The sequence below is a fragment of the Schistocerca gregaria genome, chromosome X, assembly GCF_023897955.1.
Source record: "Schistocerca gregaria isolate iqSchGreg1 chromosome X, iqSchGreg1.2, whole genome shotgun sequence".
In the NCBI taxonomy this organism is placed as follows: domain Eukaryota; kingdom Metazoa; phylum Arthropoda; class Insecta; order Orthoptera; family Acrididae; genus Schistocerca; species Schistocerca gregaria.
In genome coordinates, this window is record NC_064931.1 from 672,179,780 (window position 1) to 672,205,255 (window position 25,476).

A 25,476-nucleotide genomic window follows, 5' to 3' on the forward strand; every position below is an offset into this window, starting at 1 on the left:
TCTTTGTGAAACTGAAAGACTCTGTTCGTGGAACAAGGTTTGAAGATGATGACTCCCTCGTGCACGCTGCCAAACAGTGGCTCCAACAGGTTGGTCCAGAATTTTACCGTGCGGGTACACAAGAGCTGGCGTAAGGCAGTTGAGAGGGATGGAAATTATGTGGAGAAATGAAAATATTGTTCGTAAAGGATGTATCAACACAATGTAAGACTTTCAAACATGTAGAATAAAATATGGATTAAAAAAAATAGTGTGCATTTCTTTTGGAGAGACTCTCGTATTTCTTCTTCGTGTCTAAATATTTATTTCTTAAAATAGTCACCATGGCTATGAACACATATCTCCCACTGAAAGACCAGGTTGTTGATACCGTCACTGTGGAATGTTTGGTGGTGCCACAACCTCACCTCTGTTTGCAACGCTTCATCACTATAAAGATCAAGTCCTCGAAGGTATTCTTTAACTTTCAGAACGAGATTAAAATCGGATAGAGCTCGGAACTCTACGGAGGTGATCAATGACACTGAACTCAAGGCATCGGATTGTTGCAAGTGTGCCGGCCTGAGTGGCCGAGTGGTTCTAGGCGCTTCAGTCTGCAACTGCGCGACTGCTACGTCGCAGGTTCAAATCCTGCCTCGGACCTGGATGTGTGATGTCCTTAGTTAGGTTTAAGTAGTTCTAAGTTCTAGGGGACTGATGACCTCAGATGTTAAGTCCCATAGTACTCAGAGCCATTTGAATTTTTTTTTTTTTTTCAGCGGAATATCGTTCTGAAGGAGAAGGTGCTCCATGACAGAACGAAATCTTCCTAATCGAAACTCCAGCACGCTGTTTGTCATCGCCGACGTTGTTACGTTGCATATCGCCACGTTATACACTACAATTCGGCGCCCTCTAGCGGCAGAGGGCTGCAAAAAGGTAGACATGAAGATTGGAGATGTAGGATATTAATAACGCTTGTTTTATTTAAAATGCGGTAAGAGTTTTCACATAAAAAATTCTGAGGCATTACTTTTCAGCACACCCTTCTAGTTTGCGCAAGTCACTCATTTCATTCCGAGGCGGAGGAGGAGAGAAGTGTTTAACGTCCCTTCGACATCTAGGTCATTAGCGACGGATCACAATCTCGGATTAGGGAAGGATGGAGAAGGAAACCAGCTGTTCCTTTTCGAAGGAACCATCCCCACATTTGCCTTAAACGATTTTGGTAAATCACGAAAAACCTAAATCAGGATGGACGGACGTGGGTTTGAACCGTCGTCCTACCGAATTTTATTCCAATAGAGCTTCTGTACCACGTAATTTTATTTTTGATTTTTGGACAACATGGCTGTGGAGTAACAGCGATTACTATAAATAAACTTAGTATGAAGAAAACAGTCTTAATCGTGTTTTTTATTTATTTAGTGCCGACCGGTTTCAGCCCATTACAGGGGCCATCTTCAGGGCTAACATCTGGTCGACTCCTGGTGTCGTCACGTCTTCCAAGTCTACTACCACACCTTGAATGTATAGAGTTTTCGTACACATCTCTTACAAACTTCAAGGACGTGTAAGGTGTGCTTAATAGATAATCGTTTCAACAACAATCCCCGCCCGGAGGCGTACCTTTCTCGTGCTGTAGAAACAAACTTGTTTTACTATGTGTCCAGCTCTCCCGCGTCTATTAGATGAAGGATGATAGTAATTTACTGCGTCTCTGCTACTTACAAATTTATATATATTTTGTAATCAGTGCTACACACTGTCAACGTATTTAAAAGAACCGCCTCACGAAACCACCGAAGTCTGCTTAATATGCATTTATTTGCAGCAGCTTTCGATTGTTTAGTAATGCCGTTACATAGACACTAATATGCAAAACCCTGAGCAATGTTAAAGGACAAACGTAACGTACAGAAACACGGTCAGTGTTCCTTCTTCCACTGATGGTCCATATGCTGTTGCGCTATTATTACGATGTTTAACATTGACCGTCATTTTTACATTAATTATCTGATTAGAAATGCGGTAGCCAGTGGGTAAGACACTTTACTCGCGTTGTGGTGCAGCGAGACTCAAATCCCGGTTCGGGTATCCTGATTTACATTGCTGTCCATTAACATTGCAACAAGAGGAAGGATAGCACATAACGAAAATTTACTTACTTCATATACAAAGTAGAGTAGGAAGATTACTTCTGGCAGCCTCAGTTTTCCTTGGAGCCTGCACACATGGACATGTACATCGTGATGCTGTACGCAGAAAGGGGACTCGTCTGAAAAGATGACTTGCTGCAACTCCTGCGTGTAATGTCGTCGTTGGACGCACCACTATAGGCGCTCCACTCTCACCTGTTGGCTCATGTAGAGCCGCGACAATGGTCGATGCGCTGACAAATTGTGGTGCTCCATGCGTCGCTACATGCTCCACTCTTCGTGTGGTATTTGTCTTCCTGCACACAATTTCATTTCTGTGCTCTACATACGTGACGAGGTTGTGCGAACTGCCGAGCGAATAATACAGTGTTGCCATTAAAACTGCAAAGCCATGAAGACGACGTGTAATAAACGTCAGACTAGCATGAATTGTGCTACATGCTTGGATATGCAGATGATTAGCATATTAGTGCAATCTTACAAATGACATAAGTAACGCCATCTACATTCAGTATTTAAGAAAATATTCTACAGCGATTCTCTCATTCAGACATCGTATTTTAATCTTTGAATGCATAAGTGTCTGTACTCGCAACAAAAAAAAAATAAAATAAAATAAAACTAAATGTGGTAATTAACGGAAAAATTGTAAAATTTTGAAGCGGTCGGTGAGGCAGAATGAATAAGTAAACATTTGTTATGTAATTGGGATATTTATTTTGGTATAATATGGAATACAGTGTTATATATCCGCATCTGTTATCTGTAGGAATGACATCCCACTAAATACTAAGGCTACAATGGTTTAATTGTTATTCATTTATATTGTTCAGCATTAAGTTTATAAGGCCTGTAACACAGTTACGCTAAAAATGCAATTTATTCTCGAGTGGTCTTAGGCGCCTTGTCACAGTCCTTGCGGCTCGCCCCGTCAGTGGTTCGAGTCCTCCCTCGGGCATGGGTGTGTGTGTTGTCCGTAGCGTAGGTTAGTTTAAGTTAGCTTAAGTAGTGTGTAGGCTTAGGGACCGATGACCTCAGCAGTTTAGTCCCATAAGACCTTACCACAAATTTGAAATTTTTTTCCAATTTCTTCTTCTTCTGTTGCATGTTCTCCTTCTATGGATTTAGGTGATTTCACCTGTTTCGGTTAACAAGATCTAGCGAACACTTCCGTGGTTTTCACCTCTGTCTTGTCCCGCGTGATTTGTAGTCAAAAATTAGGTTTGAAAGTCTGCGTTCAGGCATTCTGTCTACATGTTCCCTCCATCGGTTCTTATTTAGATCTATTTCCTTGTGCATTGAATCAGCTTGTAATTCACTACTAATCTCTTCATTTTTGAAGCGATCGTTTCTCGTGGACCTTTTAACGCTATGGAGAAATCTCATTTCCGTAGCCTTGAGTCTGCTCATATCTTTGTGTGGGGGCATGATTTCAGACCCATAAAGCATAGTACGTACTGTCTTGACTTGTTAAATTTCATCTCTGTCTCTTTCGTGGTTTTTTTTTTACAGCGTTTTTCCAATTGTCCCACAGGTTGCGTTAAATTTTCGGGTTCGTCACCAGCGCGAGGCACTGTGTGCTGCAGTGGGTGGCGTCGGCCATGTAGAAGCTCCGCTGGTGACGGACCGTGGCGGGGCTGCGAGTGGTACACTGCAAGGAAGAGCAGCAGCACTTGCTCCTGTGTGTGGGAGGCACGTAGTTTGTTCATCCGTTGTTTGAACGTTCGCACAAAACGTTCAGCTTCTCTGTTCGACTGAGGACGAAATGGAGTACAGGCAAGGTGAATGATACCATTAGCTGTACAAAACTCTTCCAAGTTCTGAGCTGTAAACAGTGGTCCGTTGTTCGTAACCGGAATTTCAGGTAAACCTTCCCAGCAAAAAGTAGATGACAAGGCCTCGCAGTCGAGTTCATGGCCACTGCAGACGAATATCTGCTAAAAGAGTCCACAACAATAAGCCAACGAGTGTTCCAAAAGGGACCGGAAAAGTCAGTATGTACTGTCGCCACAGCAATTCAGACTTTGGCCAAGCTGAAAACGTCTGCGGCAGGGCCGATAGATTTTCAGTACAAGCGCAACACTGTGATGTCATCCGTTCAAAGTGAGCGTCCATGTCCGGCCGAGTATAGTGCCAACGTACCAACTGTTTTGTGCGTACAATTCTCCACTGCCCTTGGTGGAGCAAGCGCAATGTATCTTTTTGCAACCGTTTAGGAATAAGCACACACAATTTTCCAAAGTCATTTTGCAGTAAAATCGAAGTGCGCTGGACGGAGAGGCCATGCCGACGAGCAAAATATCGGCGCACAAAAGAATTCAGAATGTTTTTCACTGAAAGACGCCAAGCAGTACGGATGTAGTGCAACAAAAGTTAAAGTCAGGATCAGCCTCTGTGGCCTGTGCAGTTTTCCTGTAGTGCACTGGAAAACTCTGTAAAAGGTCAGTATCCTGCATATTGATCCGACTGCAAGATGTAGCAGTAGCATCGAATTCAGAATCAGAACCAACAGGAAGGAGAGAAGGGGCGTCAGAATTTCCGTGCTTCGACATGGGCCAGCAAAATATTTCGTACTGAAACTGAGACAATAACAAAGTCCAGCGTTGCGGCTTCTGAGCTATATGTGGTGGAAAATGTTTGGATGGATGAAACAAAGACTGAAGTGACTTACGGTCGATTACTAGGTAAAACTTCCGACCAAACAGATAATGGTGAAACTCTGTTACACCATAGATAATAGCGAGCACTTACTTCGGGATTTGAGAATAGTTACATTCAGTCTTAGTCAATAACTTGTAAGCGAAAGCAATCAGTCTGTCTTGTGAATCAAATCTGTGAGAGAGCACAGCTCCGATTCCGAAGTGTCCACTGCCAAAACCACAGACTTAACGGTATCAAAATGAACAAGGCATCTGTCACTCAACAAGGATTTTTAAGCCACTGGAATGCGTCCTGACACCCTGGTCCACATTCTTCCGGCGCAAACGATGCAATGGAGCCGTGATGGGTATTAACTGGATATAATGTGTCATCTTCCGGAGAACTGACTGCAATTCCGTCGCGTTTCGCGGGGAAGGAGGCCCCATGGGCAGCAAATGTGATTGAAGGAGATGAACAGCTTAGCTATTAAGAACATGACCTAAGTACTGAATTTCAGTCTGAAAAAGGCAATTTCTGTCCAGGAGACACTTCAAACCTACATCAAAAAGATACTTGAAAAAGTGTACGAAGGTCACAAGTATGTTCCTACGGTGTACGTCCTGACACCACAATACAGTCGACTGATGACCTCAGATGTTAAGTCCCATAGTGCTCAGAGTCATTTGAACCACAATACAGTCCAAGTAATTTCAACATAATGGAACTTTTGCAGTAATCTGTTTTAAGTAGCATTGGAATATGATATACACGAAAGCGCTGCCAAAGGGTAAGATCAAAAATCCGAATAGCCCTAAATGTGTTGTAGCGTCGCAAGTTGTTCCGAGCGAATGTTTGTATTGGGATAGCTTGCTGCATGTAACTTCGGGGGCTGACATCTTGCGGCCTACCCGGGAGGCACACGTGCAGCTGTCACTGCCTGTCGTGGGAAAGCTATTCAATGTCTCTTACTGAACACGTACATTCACCATCTATAAGAATCTAAATAAAGGATAGTAGTTTTTGTGTAACCTCTTTAAAAATTTGTATACTGCACTTTGTTATTAATAGAAAGTGGTGTGGAAATCTGAGCTTTCTAGCGGGCATATTTTTGGAGATAGAAAAATTACACTTTAGAAAGCCCACCCTCTCTCCATCTCTACACCCTCTATCTCCTTTCCCAACGCAACTTCCACCGTCTACCCCTCCTGGATGAGAGCTTCGCCCTGACATCTACCCTTCCTACCAACTCTAACCCCATCTTCCTGCCTCCTCCTCAGGGCTCCCTCTCCTCCCCCTCCCTCCTCCTGAGCGGCTTCCCCCTCCTACTCTCCCTCCATCTCTTGTGCCTCCTTTCAGTGTCTCTGCACTCCCTCCTGCCCTGTCTTCCCTCTTCATCTCCCACCCCACGTGTCTCCTGCCTCTTCGTGTACCCGCTGACGCCCCTACTCTCTTCATCCTGCCACTCCCCTTGCTGTCCCTTGCTCCCTCCTCCTCCTCCATCCTCTCTGACCTTTCCCTCGGCAGGTCCCACCTGGCAGTTTTATTCTTCGTCGTGTGTGCTACAAGTGGGTTTTAAGTGTGTTGTTCTGGAGTGTTTTTAATGCTGTGGCCGACTTTTAATCGGTGCATGTCCATTCAGTGTCTTCTATGTGTTTTAAGAATCGCCAAGTGTATTTTTTAACCTTCTGGTGACTTTTTTAGCTGTCCCCCATGAAAGTCTCCATGTCAGTCTATTTTTACCTCCATTTTCTCCCTTTACTCTGTTTTATATTCCCCTTTTTTATCGCCTTATGAATGTAACATTTTATTCCTATTTTAATTGCCGTGTCACTCAGCTGAAGAGTGGCGGATTGTGCCTCTGACAGCCCATATGGGGCAGGGGAATGAAATCACAATAAAGAAAAAAACTTAAGAAAGGAAATTCACGCGGGAACAATTACGACTTGTTTTTGGTTGTCAATTGAAACACTCACCTTAAGTATCAGGGTATAGATTTATTTCATTGAAATTTAATTTAAAAATTTCAAATACCTTACAATTTTCATAGTATGAAATCTAGAAAAACTTCAGAAAGAACTGATAAAATCAGTATTTATTTTATTATGTGTCATGTGAGCCTGTGAGTTAATGAGAGTGTGCATGTGGGACATTCGTCAAATGTCAGTATTGCATTATATATCGTCTTAGTAACCTGCAAGCGTTACACAAGCCTGTTGTGGGAAAATGATGGTTCAAATGGCTCTGAGCACTATGGGACTTAACTTCTGAGGTCATCAGTCAACTAGAACTTAGAACTACTTAAACCTAACTAACCTACAGACATCACACACATCCATGCCCGAGCCAGGATTCGAACCTGTGACCATAGCGGTCGCGCGGTTCCCGAATGCAGCGCCTAGGAGCCGGGGAAAATGATCCTGGGGGATTTAGCCACTTTGGTGATGACATATGTCTAGGTGTGATTGCTATTGTAAGGCAAAGCAGCCAGAAAGTCAGATGGAGTAAAATCTGGATCTAAAGAATATTTCCAGAATTATTGTCTTTTCGTTTTCGTTTATTAAACATTACTTTAATGTATGCATGCCAGATCGACACAAATGCGACTATGAAAAGGATTGGTGCTGGCCAGTTATGGTACAAGTGTGATCATGAGCGAGTATTCTGATATGCTGTCAGTATGGTCAGCCAATCAGAAATGAGATGGTTCCTGCTCGTTACCTGATAGTTATACTGGGAGTGAGGCTGGAAGTAGGGAGTCACTTGCTAGCTTTGAACATGGATGGTCATGTTACTAGTGCCAGTAAAAATAATGTGTATGATGAAGAATTACTTAGTGTTAGAGTTATTGGTGAGCTAAGTCGACAGCAGATGTTGAGGACTACTTGGCAAAATTTCAGAGGTTTTCACTAAATCTATTGGACAGATATTCGCGTGTGTAATATTGGCCTTCATAGAATCTGCGTGGCATGTTTCAGTATTCAACTACTGAACATTTTTTTTGGCGAGCAGTTTCTTTTTTAGAAATCCACACGAAGGACAGAATATAATAACTCATATTAGTGGTGAAATTAATGACTGTGAATACGTTGTTTAATTTGGGTCGGGTTTGGACAGATTTCTGGCTGCTGTGCATGTGAAATGTGTGTATGAATCGTGAACTGGAAGGAAATAGCCAATAGTTTAAATGTGGACTGAATAAACATTATTGTGTGGAAATTTCGGACATTATTTTCCAGAAGCAAATCCATTTTCTTCTGCTCGATAAAATTGGATGATAGTATTTCTACAGAACTTTCTTTCATAACAAGAGTTGCGTGGCCTCAGTAATTGTAGATATTAGGGGGTGTTTTTTTTCGAATGGTTCAAATGGCTATGAGTGCTATGGGGCTTAACATCTGAGGTCATCAGAACTTAGAACCACTTAAATCTAACTAACCTAAGGACATCGCACACATCCCGAGACAGGATTCGAACCTGCGACCGTAGCAGTCACGCGGTTCCGGACTGAAGCGCCTAGAACCGCTCGGCCACCGCGTCCGGCAGGTGTTTTTTATCAACGCTGCTTTTACATCATCTTGTAAGTATCTACGTTGCCGAGTGAAGGGGCATTGAGCAGACGCAGCTCTGAGATAGGTGAATTTTAATTTGCAGGCTGCACAGTGACAACGACGAATAGACACGAGAAATTAAACCCCGACACACCGCAGTGTGTTGACCACGAACACTTTCTGAGACTATTCATTTAACGTAATTTGCAAATACGTATCTTGTAAGTCAACTTGGGATAAATAACTGAGGCAACGCATGAGTATCAATAATTGTTCGTGGTTTCACATTGGGTTTAAAGTCAACAAAAAGAGGACGTCTTCCAGAAGGCTTTCGTAGGATTACTAAGGGAGAAGCCCATTGACTAGCCTTAATAGGAGCAATAATACAATTATCTTGCCATTCTTTAAGTTCACTTACAACTTTGTCTCTAAGTCCATGATGGACGGGACGTGACCGAAAAACCTTACATTGCGCATTGTCCTACATTGTCATGTGTGCACAGAACTAATTGTTCTGCAAAGTCCTTCAGAAAATAAATCAGGAAACTCCTCTATCAACTGAGTAACACTGTGTTTTAGATTGAAAACAGAAACAGAGAGTACATTGTCCTGAACATGAAGATCAGACAAGTCAAATGATTATAACCCAAAAATATTTTCACGTTCTCACGAACGCAGAATGGGAAATGTCACTGTTCTGATGTGAGACTGGAATGTGACTGTCAGACTACATGTACCAAGCACTGGAATATCCTTACCGTTATACACAGCAAGTTATGCACAAAAGTTTGGTAACTGTGGTGAGCCCAACTGTTCATAAGCGTCACAACTGAGCAATATAACAGAGCAGCCACTGTCTAACTGAAGTCACACAGAGCGTCCGTCAATGACTAAGCTCACAAACAGTTCTTTCGCCTGTCATTGCACAGCACTTGGGCAGGGGGAAAGCACATCATGAATTTAGTCATTACTAGTACCGTTAGCCAGTTTATAAAAAACCGCATTCACTGACGTGAGTGAGAACGTGCTCCCAGCTTATGAGACGAACGTGGGTAGTGTTCTTCTTCTGTTACAAGAGCACGGACTGTACGTGACTTGCTTTCCACAAGCAAAGCAAGTCGTGTTTTGCGAAGGGCAATTTTGTCTTTTATGTGTGGAAAAGCAGCGGGGACATGATTTCACAGCAGACACATGTGTTGACACTTGCTTACTCTGTCCACGGTAGGGTGGCCTCTTCGCACGCGGAGGTCGGTCGCAAGGCCATGCCTTTTTGTCGCTTTGCATTACACTGCAAATGGGAGCTACCTCAAAATTTTCCACGTCACTATCGCATGAGTCCTGATTTGAACTGGGATCAGAATGTTTGAGAATCTGTTCACGAAATCTACTTTCTAGAACATCACATGTAATTGCATCATGAATCATTGCGTCACGATAGTACTGTCTTGTCAAACCCTGAAGCTCAGTGACCCACGGACAGTATGTCTGTTCTGGCTTTTTCAGCAATCTAAAGAACTTGTAACGAGCTGCAGTAACCTGTGCCTGATCCTCGTAATAGTTAGTGAGGGCCGGCCGCGGTGGCCGTGCGGTTCTAGGCGCTGCAGTACGGAACCGCGGGACTGCTGCGGTCGCAGGTTCGATTACTGCCTCGGGCATGGATGTGTGTGGTGTCCTTAGGTTAGTTAGATTTAAGTAGTTCTAAGTTCTAGGGGAGTCAGTCTGCTTTCGGCTGCGGTGGGGCGAGGACGTCCGCTGCACCCCGTCGTGCGCGACCGTGAGCGCTTGCTTGTGTTTACCTTCGCGCGGCGCGAGTTGTATTTGTTCCAAGTTCAGTGCGACTATGGCACACACATGGCGCCACGATACGATCAAAATTACTTTTCAACCAGATCATGCGTGTCCTCGAGCCTATGAAATAGAACAGTTCATACGCGACGATCTACGTTTAGATCCGGCGACTGTCGTCGGAATACATTTTTCTATAACGGCGAGCGTGGTTTATGTTAAAATGACCAGTGCAGAGGTCTGCGCGACAGTGGTGTCTAAATACTCGAACTCACTCAGATTCAAACATTCTGACGGGCATATCGGTGCAGTGACGTTGGATCATGCAGGCATGGGCCTAAGGACTGTACGGGTTTTTGAGCTCCCCTTCGAGGTCCCAGAGGAAGTTGTCAAGGACGCCTTCCGACCATATGGCAATGTTATCAGCCACGTTGCAGAAAAGTGGCAAACTTTCTCGACGTACAAGGTCTACAATGGTGTGCGCCAAATTAAACTTGAGCTCAAGAAACATGTGCCGTCCTATCTGAACATCGGTGGCTGTTGTGCAATCATCATGTACGACGGTCAACCGCGTACCTGTTCCGGCTGTGGGCAGGAAGGCCGTGTACGATCGAGCTGCTTACAGCGTAAAATTACGCAGATACCAGTAGGAGACTCCCAGACGGGGACGACAATCCTGCCCCTCACGTACGCTCAGACGACGATGGGCACCATAGTTGAGGACGAAACGGGCGATCACACACACACATCGACGCCAGAAGTACCAACGGAGGAAGAGGAAGGACCCCTATGCCAACCCATATGTCGCCCACTCCACAGCAACAACAGCAGAAACAGTCCCACGGAATCCAGACGCAACATAACATTCAGACCGCGATGGACGTCGACACTAACATTGTCCCGACCGCGACTTTCCTAGCGGAAGGTGATATGATGCTGGATTGCCTCCCACATCCCGATACGGATGTCCACGTTCGAAAGCAACGTTCGCCTCGACTACGCAAGCTACGTCGGCGGACCCCTTCTGACGATTGCCTCCTACACACGGCAGGTCAAGAAGGTGACATCTCCTCAGATGGCATGGATAATGCGCCTTCTGAGGATCTAAGTGGTGTAAACGGTTCACTTGCCCATACTACGAGTGCTCAGTTACATCTTGCACCACAGATGCAGCAGGTCGCGTCGATGGATGGCGCTCTGTCTACCTCTACCAAAGACGACGTACGTGAGAGAGATTTAAGTTCCGATCAGCCACACAGCATCGTGTTGCACCCACTGTGGTCGGACGATGTTGAGGAACTTCCTGGAGAGGGCGCGGGTGACAAGGGAGGGGGTGGCATTGGGGATGCCACTCCTAGCGTGAAAGAGTCATAATTTGTAACGGGTTTGGTGGGTCCGGCATCTCTTGCAGTTATTTTTGATTGCCAAGGCGTCTACCCTGAGTGAAGAGGCTAGGCAGCACACCTTTCGCCTTGCCACCATCAGTATCAACGCGATAAGGGCACCACAAAACTGACAATGCTACAACGCATGCTCGATGCGGCGAACATCGACGTGGCCCTCTTACAGGAAGTATGTGTCACTAGTTTCCCTGGCTTCAACGGATATACCGCCCACATCTCCCACGCCTCTTCTACCGATTGTGGCGTGGCTATCCTGCTACGGGACGGCTTGGCAGCTACGGACGTACTGTACTTACCGAGTGCAAGAGCCATGGCAGTAACTGTCAGCGGTGTCCGACTCATCAATGTATATGCCCCTTTAGGATCAGGGAGATGGAGAGATCGGGCCCGCTTTTTTTCGGAAGATATTACGCGTCTGTTTATGGGCCGCATAGACGATATGGTGATCAGAGGAGATTTTAACTGTACATTATTTCCGTCTGATCAGCAGCCACATCACGTCCCGTGTGCGGAATTGGAAATGCTAGTGCGTGACCTCCACCTGATCGACACGTGGCGCCACATCCGTGGCCCAGCTCCTGGTTACATCCATTATACAAGTCATTCGTCAAGTCGGTTGGACAGGATTTACGTCACAGGCACCCTTTCGACGGCGACGAGAGGAGCAGAGCTCTGGCCCACTGCATTCACCGACCACACAGCCTATATTTGCACCATTGCCCTCCAACCTGCACGTGTATGGCGCAGTAGGCCACCCTGGAAACTGAACGTCGCCCATCTGGAGGAGCCGGCATGTAAAGGTGCTATCGAAGAGTCGTGGAACGCGTCCTTACAGCGTCGTGGTCGTTGCCGATCGACCCTCAGTTGGTGTATTGAATGTGCGAAGCCTGCTCTTAGGCGCACCTTCATGGCTTACGGACGAGAAGCGGCGGCATGAAGGAGGAGCACGGAAAACTTTTATTACACCGTCCTACGGGAATGTCTTGCTATGGAGCCCTCACCTGACAGGCAGATCATAGTCAATCGCGCGAAACGCAGCTCGTCTCCTTAGCACGCCATCATTTACAGGGCGCTGTTATACGATCGTGTGCTCAAGACATGATACAATCAGAAAGGCCATCTATGCACCACGTGCTCCTAGAATGCAGAAGGCGCCGTAGGGCACTGGTAACCAACATGATAACGGACGACGGACGACACGTGGCAGAACAAGCAGATATAGCAGAAGCCTTCTATGGGCATTACGCTCAACTTATTCAGCAGTGCTCCCTAATATGACGACGGTAGACGCCATTTCAGAACATGTCCACGGCACAGCTCCACCAGACATGGTACCGACTTTACTGGGAGAAGTGACAGAAGAGGAAGTGCTCGACGCCATTGGTAAAGGTGCTCCCCATAAATCACCAGGAATCCATGGATTACCATTAGAGTTATATCAAGCATTTAAACAACTGTTGGTACCGTGTTGGATTGAAATTTGTCAGAAATTTATGTCCCCGGGTATACCGTTGCCTGCACCGTTCTTGGAAGGTCTGATTCCCCATCCATAAGCCGAAGGGACGCAATCATGTCCGCGATTATCGCCCCTTAACGTTATTGAACAGCGACTTCAAGATCTTTTCGAGGCTGCTATCAGAACGTATTCGCGGCACATTATTGCACGTCCTGTCCAGCGATCAGACGTCTTTGGGGGGACCCAACAACATCATAACTGCGTTATGTCGTTACAGAGATCTCATCTCCCCTGCACGGGTGAGACGTATGCCGGCAGCGCTAGCGTCTATCGACTTTAGCCAGGCTTTTGACCGTGTGGGCCACACTTTCCTCACGGCCGTTCTACGGCACATGGGATACCCCAACCCCTTTATCACCGTGTTGACACGCCTTCTGCATGGGGCTACTTCTCGAGTTCTTGTTAATGGAAGACTGACGGCACCCATGCCGATCCGCCGATCAGTACGACAGGGATGTCCATTATCAACATTGTTATTTGCACTGGCCTTACAACCTTTGTTGTGTGGTCTCCGAGACAGGCTCACTGGGATACAGTTCGGCGGCTCCATCTATCGCTGCACCGCATATCCGGATGATATCATGATAGTCATACGTGGAGCTGACGATATGGCCGCGGCTTTGGACTTGATTGCAACCTGCGGTACAGCTTCTGGTAGCCAAATCAACATTGAAAAGTCTGTCGCCTTGAGCATCGGGATTGGACTACTGCAGGAACACATTGTCCCCTTACGCTTCAGTGATACTGTCCGCTGCTTGGGCTTAGATTTCATGAACGACATGCGACGCGCGACGACGCTCAATTATCGGCGCCTTCTTAAGCAAATTAGGGCCGGAATTGCAAATCAGCGCTTGCGATCCCTCAACATCGTTCAGCGGGCGTATTATGCAAATGTATACCTTGCGTCCCGCATACCGCATGTCGCCCAAACGCTACCCATTCCGAAACCTATGGCTCGTAGCATTATGGCAGCGCTCGGATACTTCGTCACCGCTGGTATGTTACTGAAGATCAGATACGTACCTCTTACCCTCCCCAAGGAAAAAGGTGGTCTCGGCCTAGTTAATGTCCATGATAGGGCCATTGCCCTCTATGTTAGCTCACATTTGTGTCTGCTGGGCCGTTGTCCTGCGAGCCTCACGAGTTTGCTTCACTAAGAGCGCCGGTGCCACTACAGGACATCCCAGTGCCCCTCTTTTAAATAGGACATTTCTATTTAGAACAAAGTTATTGCAGTGTAGCGCTCACGACACCACAAATGGCCACAACTCAATACCTCCCCCTAAATGTGGTCGAAATAAAATACCCTGACGTACGGTGGCGCGTGGTGTGGAAGACTGTACACGATGCTATGTTTAATTCCGATGTCGTTTCCCAAAGGTACGTAGCCGTTAATGGGAAGGTCGGGGAAGAAGGCCAGTGTTCACTCTGTCTGCTTGCCGGGGGTCTCATCCGAGATCTGGAGGAGGCCCTACCGGCGGCGATAGAGAGCACTGGGTGCACCCGACTGCAAATTATTGCTTATGTCGGCACCAATGACTCCTGCCGTCTGGGTTCAGAGGTCATCCTTAGTTCGTACAGGCGGTTGGCGGAATTGGTGAAGGCGGAAAGCCTCGATCGCGGAGTGGAATCAGAGCTAACTATTTGCAGTATCGTTCCCAGAACCGATGGCGGTCCTCTGGTTTGCAGCCGAGTGGAAGGGAGACTCAAACGTTCATAACGGGTGGCAGGGACAAAGAATCCAGTGAACTTTTTTAAGTGCTTTATCTGAAAACTACCTTGAGCAGTTAAACAGAGAACCGACTCGTGGCGATAACATAGACTTTATGGTGACAAACAGACCCGAACTATTTCAAACAGTTAATGCAGAACAGGGAATCAGCGATCATAAAGCGGTTACTGCATCGATGATTTCAGCCGTAAATAGAAATATTAAAAAAGGTAGGAAGATTTTTCTGTTTAGCAAAAGTGACAAAAAGCAGATTACAGAGTACCTGACGGCTCAACACAAAAGTTTTGTCTCAAGTAGAGATAGTGTTGAGGATCAGTGGACAAAGTTCAAAACCATCGTACAATATGCGTTGGATGAGTATGTGCCAACCAAGGTCGTAATAGATAGAAAAGAGCCACGTGGTACAACAATCAAGTTAGAAAACTGCTGCGGAAGCAAAGGGAACTTCACAGCAAACATAAACATAGCCAAAGCCTTGCAGACAAACAAAAATTACGCAAGCGAAATGTAGTGTGAGGAGGGCTATGCGAGAGGCGTTCAATGAATTCGAAAGTTAAGTTCTATGTATTAACTTGGCACAAAATCCTAAGAAATTTTGGTCTTATGTCAAAGCGGTAGGTGGATCAAAACAAAAAGTCCAGACACTCTGTGACCAAAATGGCACTGAAACAGAGGATGACAGACTAAAGGCCGAAATACTAAATGTCTTCTTCCAAAACTGTTTCACAGAGGAAGACTGCACTGTAGTTCCTTCTCTAGATTGTCGCACAGATACAAAATGGTAGATTTCGATATAGACGACAGAGGGATAGAGAAACAATTAAAATTGCTCAAAAGAGGAAAGGCCGCTGGACCTGATAGGATACCAGTTCGATTTTACACAGAGTACGCGAAGGAACTTCGCCCCCTTCTTGCAGCGGTCTACCGTAGGTCTCTAGAAGAGCGAAGCGTTTCAAAGGATTGGAAAAGAGCACAGGTCATCCCCGTTTCAAAGAAGGGGCGTCGAACAGATGTGCAGAACTATAAACCTATATCTCTAACGTCGATCAGATGTAGAATTTTGGAACACGTATTATGTTCGAGTATGATGACTTTTCTGCAGACTAGAAATCTTGTTCGCCCACTGCTTGAATACTGCTCAGCAGTGTGGGATCCGTACCAGATAGGGTTGACAGAAGACAGAGAAGATCCAACGGAGAGCAGCGCGCTTCGCTACAGGATCATTTAGTAATCGCGAAAGTGTTACGGAGATGATAGATAAACTCCAGTGGAAGACTCTTCAGGAGAGACGCTCAGTAGCTCGGTACGGGCTTTTGTTTACGTTTCGAGAACATACCTTCACCGAAGAGTCAAGCAGTATATTGCTCCCTCCTACGTATATCTCGCGAAGAGACCATGAGGATAAAATCAGAGAGATTAGAGCCCACACAGAGGCATACCGACAATCCTTTCCACGAACAATACGAGACTGGAATAGAAGGTAGATGCGATAGAGGTACACACCGTCAGGTGGCTTGCGGAGTATGGATGTAGATGATGTAGAAGCTGGTGACGCAAGAACGCCTCTATAATATCCACATGGCAGAATCTCCCAATTGTGTGGGTTGTAATACGGTAGATTCTGACGAGCACCGCCTCAGCTGTGGAGAGGCGGAACCGGTTTGGCACCTAGTGCGGCAGATGCTGGCTTATCTTTTGCGAGTTAGGCCGCAGCACGCACGTTATTGTTTCCCGATTAGCCATTTTACCCCAAGGCTCGAACCAACTCCGTCACCTGGATACGTGGACATGCGGTCCATTACCTCTGTCGTGACGGACAAGGATTTACTTGACTTCTGGCTCCATTTGCAAGAAAGACATCATGCTAATTCCGGGCATACCAGATATCGACAATCTACATCTACATTTATACTCCGCAAGCCACCCAACGGTGTGTGGCGGAGGGCACTTTACGTGCCACTGTCATTACCTCCCTTTTCTGTTCCAGTCGCGTATGGTTCGCGGGAAGAACGACTGTCTGAAAGCCTCCGTGCGCGCTCGAATCTCTCTAATTTTACATTAGTGATCTCCTCTGGAGGTATAAGTAGGGGGCAAGCAATATATTCGATACCTCATCGAGAAACGCACCCTCTCAAAACCTGGCGAGCAAGCTACGCCGCGATGCAAAGCGCCTCTCTTGCAGAGTCTGCCACTTGAGTTTGCTAAACATCTCCGTAACGCTATCACGGTTACCAAATAACCCTGTGACGAAACGCGGCGCTCTTCTTTGGATCTTCTGTATCTTCTCCGTCAACCCGATCTCGTACGGATCCCACACTGATGAGCAATACTCAAGTAGAGGTCGAACGAGTGTTTTGTAAGCCACCTCCTTTGTTGATGGACTACATTTTCTAAGGACTCTCCCAATGAATCTCAAACTGGCACCCGCCTTACCAACAATTTTATATGATCATTCCACTTCAAATCGTTCCGTACGCATACTCCCAGATAGTTTACATAAGTAACTGCTACCAGTGCTTGTTCCGCTATTTCATAATCATACAATAGAGGATCCTTCTTTCTATGTATCAGCAATACATTACATTTGTCTGTGTTAAGGGTCAGTTGCCACTCCCTGCAGCAACTGCCTATCCGCTGCAGATCTTCCTGCGTTTCTCTACAATTTTCCAATGCTGCAACTTCTCTGTATACTACAGCATCATCCGCGAAAAGCCGACACTATCTACTAGGTCATTTATATATATTGTGAAGAGCAATGGTCCCATAACACTCCCCTGTGGCAAGCCAGAGGTCACTTTAACGTCTGTAGACGTCTCTCCATTGATAACAACATGCTGTGTTCTGTTTGCTAAAAACTCTTCAATCCAGCCACACAGCTGGTCTGATATTTCGCATGCTCTTACTTTGTTTATCAGGCGACAGTGCGGAACTGTATCGAACGCCTTCCGGAAGTCAAGGAAAATAGCATCTACCTGGGAGCCTGTATCTAATATTTTCTGGGTCTCATGAACAAATAAAGCGAGTTGGGTCTCACACGATCACTGTTTCCGGAATCCATGTTGATTCCTACAGAGAAGATTCTTGGTTTCCAGAAATGACATGATAAGCGAGCAGTAAACATGTTCTATAATTCTGCAACAGATCGACGTCAGAGATTTAGGTCTGTAGTTTTGCGCATCTGCTAGACGACCCTTCTTGAAGACTGGGACTACCTGTGCTCTTTTCCAATCATTTGGAACCTTCCGTTCCTCTAGAGACTTGCGGTACACGGCTGTTAGAAGGGGGCAAGTTCTTTCGCGTACTCTGTGGAGAATCGAATTGGTATCCCGTCAGGTCCAGTGGACTTTCCTCTGTTGAGTGATTCCAGTTGCTTTTCTATTCCTTGGACAATTATATCGATGTCAGCAATTTTTTCGTTTGTGCGAGGATTTAGAGAAGGAACTGCAGTGCAGTCTCCCTCTGTGAAACAGCTTTGGAAAAGGTGTTTAGTATTTCAGCTTTACGCGTGTCATCCTGTTTCAATGCCATCATCATCCCGGAGTGTCTGGATATGCTGTTTCGAGCCACTTACTGATTTAACGGAAGATCAGAACTTCCTAGGATTTTGTCAAGTCGGTACATAGAATTTTATTTTCGAATTCACTGAACGCTTCACTCATAGCCCTCCTTACGCTAACTTTGACATCGTTTAGCTTCTGTTTGTCTGAGGGGTTTTGGCTGCGTTTATACTTGCTTCCGCAGTAGTTTCCTAACTTTGTTGTTGTCCCACGGTGGGTTTTTCCCGTCCCTCACAGTTTTACTCGGCACGTACCTGTCTAAAACGCATTTTACGATTGCCTTGAACTTTTTCATAAACACTCAACATTGTCAGTGTCGGAACAGAAATTTTCGTTTTGATCTGTTAGGTAGTCTGAAATCTGCCTTCTATTACTCTTGCTAAACAGATAAACTTTGCTCCCTTTTTTTTATATTCCTGTTAACTTTCATATTCAGGGATACTGCAGCGGCCTTATGATCACTGATTCCCTGTTCTGCACTTACAGAGTCGAAAAGTTCGGGTCTGTTTGTTATCAGCAGGTCCAAGATGTTATCTCCACGAGTCGGTTCTCTGTTTAATTGCTCGAGGTAATTTTCGGATAGTACACTCAGTATAATATCACTCGATACTCTGTCCCTACCACCCGTCCTAAATATCTGAATGTCCCAGTCTATATCTGGTAAATTGTAATCTCCACCTAAGACCATAACATCCTGAGAAAATTTATGTGAAATGTGTTCCAAATTTTCTCTCAGTGCTGCCACTAATGCTGCTGAGTCGGGAGGTCGGTAAAAGGAGCTAATTATTAACCTAGCTCGGTTGTTGAGTGTAACCTCCACCCATAATAACTCACATGAACGATCCACTTCTACTTCACTACAGGATAAACTACTACTAACAGCGAAAAACACGGCACCACCGGTTGCATGCAATCGGTCCTTTCTAAACACCGTCTGTGCCTTTGTAAAAATTTGGGCAGAATTTATCTCTGGCTTCAGCCAGCTTTCTGTACTTATAACGATTTCAGCGTCGGTGCTTTCTATCAGCGCTTTAAGTCCCGGTACTTTTCCAATGCAGCTTCGACAGTTTACAATTACAATACCGATGGCTGCTTGGTCCCCGCATGTCCTGACTTTGCCCAGCACCCTTTGATGCTTTAGCCCTTTCTGTACTTGCCCGAGGCCATCTAACCTAAAAAACCGCCCAGTCCACGGCACACAACCCCTGCTACCCGTGTAGCCGCTTGCTGCGTGTAGTGGACTCCTGACCTATCCAGCGGAACCCGAACCCACCACCCTATGGCGCAAGTCGAGGAATCTGCAGCCCACACGGTCGCAGAACCGTCTCAGCCTCTGATTCAGACCCTCCACTCGGCTCTGTACCGAAGGTCCGCAGTCAGTCCTGTCGACGATGCTGCAGATGGTGAGCTCTGCTTTCATCCCGCTAGCGAAACTGGCAGTCTTCACCAAATCAGATAGCCGCCGGAAGCCACAGAGGGTTTCCTCCGATCCATAGCGACTCACATCATTGGTGCCGACATGAGCGACCACCTGCAGATGGGTGCACCCTGTACCCTTTATGGCACCCGGAAGGACCCTTTCCACATCTGGAATGACTCCCACCTGTATGCACACGGAATGCACATTGGTTTTCTTCCCCTCTCTTGCTGCCATATGCCTAAGGGCCCCATTACGCGCCTGAAGTTGGAGTTCCCAACTACCAGTAAGCCCACCCACTGCGACCGCCCGGTAAAAGGTTTGCAAACTACCTATGAAGTGCCTTTCACAGCCCGCCGTGTAGCTGGAATGTTCCAGGCAGTGGCAGATGAGGTCAGAACGAACTGCAAACGATCATATATTGAACAATCTATGAGTGGGCGCAGTCGCTGGGAAGCCTAGCTACGAAGTGGTAGCTTTATTTTCATGTTATTTATTTTTACTATCTTCGATGGTGTCTTCATTCAGTTTTAGTTTTCCAGGTTTCATTAACTATGACTGTTCGCACATTGATATCTATATTAATAAAAAATAAATAAAAATTTAAAAAATAAATAAAAATTTAAAAAATTTAAAAAGTACAAAAATTAAAAAAATACCTTCCGCACCCTACTAGAAATACCCTTTCCTCCTTCCTTCCCTCATGTTTTTGTGGGTTGATGCACACGCGTTAGTCCCATATAGTGTAGTTTCTTCACATTTTAGTTGGGGGGTGGTTACGTATAGTGAGGAAGGCAACGCCTTAAGAGGTAAGAGTTCAGTTTTGTTTGGCAGGGACACAAGTGGCGGTGCCCGTAGTGATGGCTATGATTTTGTTCTATTTCTTTTGTTAGGTAAAAACCCGCGGAAGGTAAAAAAAGTGGTAAAAAACAAAAAATATATAAACAAGAAATACACTCCTGGAAATGGAAAAAAGAACACATTGACACCGGTGTGTCAGACCCACCATACTTGCTCCGGACACTGCGAGAGGGCTGTACAAGCAATGATCACACGCACGGCACAGCGGACACACCAGGAACCGCGGTGTTGGCCGTCGAATGGCGCTAGCTGCGCAGCATTTGTGCACCGCCGCCGTCAGTGTCAGCCAGTTTGCCGTGGCATACGGAGCTCCATCGCAGTCTTTAACACTGGTAGCATGCCGCGACAGCGTGGACGTGAACCGTATGTGCAGTTGACGGACTGAGCGAGGGCGTATAGTGGGCATGCGGGAGGCCGGGTGGACGTACCGCCGAATTGCTTAACACGTGGGGCGTGAGGTCTCCACAGTACATCGATGTTGTCGCCAGTGGTCGGCGGAAGGTGCACGTGCCCGTCGACCTGGGACCGGACCGCAGTGACGCACGGATGCACGCCATGACCGTAGGATCCTACGCAGTGCCGTAGGGGACCGCACCGCCACTTCCCAGCAAATTAGGGACACTGTTGCTCCTGGGGTATCGGCGAGGACCATTCGCAACCGTCTCCATGTAGCTGGGCTACGGTCCCGCACACCGTTACGCCGTCTTCCGCTCACGCCCCAACATCGTGCAGCCTGCCTCCAGTGGTGTCGCGACAGGCGTGAATGGAGGGACGAATGGAGATGTGTCGTCTTCAGCGATGAGAGTCGCTTCTGCCTTGGTGCCAATGATGGTCGTATGCGTGTTTGGCGCCGTGCAGGTGAGCGCCACAATCAGGATTGAATACGACCGAGGCACACAGGGCCAACACCCGGCATCATGGTGTGGGGAGCGATCTCCTACACTGGCCGTACACCTCTGGTGATCGTCGAGGGGACACTGAATAGTGCACGGTACATCCAAACCGTCATCGAACCCATCGTTCTACCATTCCTAGACCGGCAAGGGAACTTGCTGTTCCAACAGGACAATGCACGTCCGCATGTATCCCGTGCCACCCAACGTGCTCTAGAAGCTGTAAGTCAACTACCCTGGCCAGCAAGATCTCCGGATCTGTCCCCCATTGAGCATGTTTGGGACTGGATGAAGCGTCGTCTCACGCGGTCTGCACGTCCAGCACGAACGCTGGTCCAACTGAGGCGCCAGGTGGAAATGGCATGGCAAGCCGTTCCACAGGACTACATCCAGCATCTCTACGATCGTCTCCATGGGAGAATAGCAGCCTGCATTGCTGCGAAAGGTGGATATACACTGTACTAGTGCCGACATTGTGCATGCTCTGTTGCCTGTGTCCATGTGCCTGTGGTTCTGTCAGTGTGATCTTGTGATGTATCTGACCCCAGGAATGTGTCAATAAAGTTTCCCCTTCCTGGGACAATGAATTCACGGTGTTCTTATTTCAATTTCCAGGAGTGTAGTACAGTATTTTTTGTAGTATGCAGGTAATGTCGGATCATGTCTTACTCTTGGCTTTATATAAAGTTCCCTCCTCCTCTTACATGAGACTATTTCCTTTAGTGATCCACAGATTACTTGTTTTCTGAAAGTCGACCCTGACAAGGGCACCCTTGAGAGGCGACACCTGTGGAGGGCCGGACGGGTGGCCGAGCGGTTCTAGGCGCTACGGTCGCAGCTTCGAGTCCTGCCTCGGGCATGGATGTGTATGATGTCCTTAGGTTAGTTAGGTTTAAGTAGTTCTAAGTTATAGGGGACTGATGACCTTAGAAGTTAAGTCCCATAGTGCTCAGACCCATTTTGAACCTGTGGGAGGAGAGGATTATCAGTAACATGTGACCAACAGCAGCGACTGGTTCGACATGATGGATAATTATTGAAACGGTACACCCTGTGTTGGAAGCATTTTAAATAGCTCACGAAATGAGCTAATGGCATCGATGGCCGGGAGGCCCCATGCGGGGAAGTTCGGCCGGCAAGTGCAAGTCTTATTTCAGTCGACGCCACACTGGGCGACTTGCCCGCCGGTGATGAGGATGAAACGATGAGGACAACATAACACGCAGTCCCCAAGCGTCGAAAATCTCCAACCCTGCCAGGAATCGAACCCGGGACCGCTTGCATGGGAGGCGAGCACGTTGCCGCCCAGCTAAGCTGGCGAACTTAAATAGCTCAAATCCAATGATTTGGCCGAGTGATTTACTGATGGTATTGGTTTAAAGTTTAGATACTGCACAAGTGAGGTGCGCAACTTCACACACAGTGGAAACGGTATGTGTGTGGTTATTGGTGAATATTATTGCTGTTTATCATACCTCGGCTGGACTTATTCCATGATCTGGGTATTCTGATTGATGCGGATTTTTGAGCGCCAGATTGTTTATGAAGTGCGTTAGCATTTTGTTGTTCTTTCAGACATTACATTAGTTTGTTGTAGAGATGGACTGTCTGCTCGTTAACTGATTCAAAGAGTCAGATCCTTGTAAATAGTGGATGATTGGTGAATCGGAAAAATTAATGGTAGCTCATCTGATTTAAAAATGCATGTGTAGCGGCTGTAATGAAGGGAATGACGATTCTGTGGTAGGGAGCTGCAAAGACACCCCACGCCACATCCTTATAAAAAAAATTTCCCAACTGCATTCCTTATTACTACATATAGCTTTTCTCATCCATGAAAACAACAGAACAGAAAAGAAAAAGCTCTGTTTTTTTTCAATTTATTGGCTGCAGGCCATAGCGTTCAGACATCTCAATAATAATGCTAATAATGACATTAAGAAAATAAGCACAATACAACATCCACTCTCTGGCTGGAAAAAAATCTTCAAACTGGCCAGGAATCTAACCTGAGCCTATTTACTTAGCAATCCGCTGTGCTGACTGCACAGCTACCGACGCAAACCACAAGCCAGTTTTCTTCAGAACGCTGCATTAACACAGAAAATACTTCCAGCATCATATTTCTGCTCTTGATTTGAAAAGAAGTATCTCAAATTTCAGAAGCTCAATAAAAGTTTACGTACTTCTGAATGAGTTACTACTTCTTGTCCTTTGACTTATTATTGCACTCGATATGTGTTGTCAGCGATCATACAAGCTGCAGTCTGCAGCCACCATGCTGTCAGAGTGTATCGCAACAATGGTTCAATTGGCTCTAAGCACAAAGGGACTTAACATCTGAGGTCATCAGTCACCTAGACTTAGAACTACTTAAACCTAACTAACCTAAGAACATCATACACATCCATGCCCGAGGAAGGATTCGAACCTGCTACCGTAGCGCCTAGAACCGCTCTGCCACCCCGGCCGGCTTCACGCCCCTCCCATCAGCTCAACGCTCCCCACCGATCTCACCGATCAGATGGTAAGCTCACTGCGCCCCACCTCTCTCAGGGACTAGATTGCAAGGTATCTCACTGGCTCACTGTTCCCTTTACTCTTATAGATTAGATTGCAAGGTAGCTTACTGCTCCCCACCACTGTCGCAGACGAGATCGCACGGGGCAGATCACATGGCGACTGGAGGCGTCACTCTGTTCTTTTCGCTCTTTGCACAGTGACACAGCTTGCAACTCGCTTTCGTGACTGAGCACCCCTCCATCCGAGTTCAGTTCTTCCTAAAGTGAGGAAATGTATAACAATTATTCAACGTACATGATAGTCATAGTCCATGTATACAAGGTGTCTCGAGAGAAATAGTCAATAGTCAGGGATATGACAAACAATTATTTGAAGCAAAAAAACTAAATATGGACATATGCCCCATCATGAATAGTTTCTGAGGAGGAACCCATTTAATGTCATTTTGTATATTATTCTTGAATAATACGAAATCCGTGACCTCTACCGATAACTTGTTGCAGTACAAAATTAAACTACATTCAGTTTCCTCAGAAAACATCCAGAATTGTGCATATGTCTACATGAAGTTTCTTGCTTCAAGCAATCGTCTGACATCCTTGAATATTGACCATTCATCCTGGGACAACCTGTATATTATGTTTAATTTTTTTATTTTTTCATGTAATCTGAACTAATTAATACCTTCCGGAGCACTCTTACAACAGACCAGAGTTTTATGTGCAATTACAAAAGCTATCACAGTTTCTTAAAAATCTAAATATTTTTTTAAATGTTATCCCTCCTTCTCGCTGCATTTGCCTGTTACACTCTCTTGCCTGAAATTGTAGATCTCCCTCGGCCTTCCTAAATATCTTCTGCCCACTGGATAATAATTATCAGTTTTGGTTATCTGTCGTCTTTCAGTCTTGTGACAATCTTTCCAGTTGTTTGTTTCTTCAGTGGGCTCATTTAAGTTTTCCACTCTCAGTTCTTATCTTATGTCTACATTCATTCTCGCGTCAAACAGAATGTACCAAGCTATTATCAGTAATCGGATCAGTAATCGGTTCAGTGAAGGTTACCGCTGAAGTCAAGTATTGATTTAGTTCCTTGGTTGGGACAATGGGATCAGTTACAGCTTCTACTTTACCTGCTCTTCTCTACATCACATAAGCTTTTCCATAGAGCACCTTGTCTTTTAAGTTTTAGACTGATTAACTGGCATGCCTTGCTTATCGTTTCTCTGAGACCGATTGGCTCTGTTTGCTTTCTGCTTGTAATCAATTTTACTTTCAAGGGTAGGAGGTCGTTTGTAAATCTGATGTCTTTTGCCTCCGACATTCATGAACTGTTTCAGCTCTTCTGTTAGCCAAGGTGCATATTTTGCTTTCAAGTTTCCGGTGTTTGGGGGAGCATATTTATTGTGTAATAGTTTGGCATTAAATCCATGGAATTTATCTTTCACGCCCAGGAATGGAATG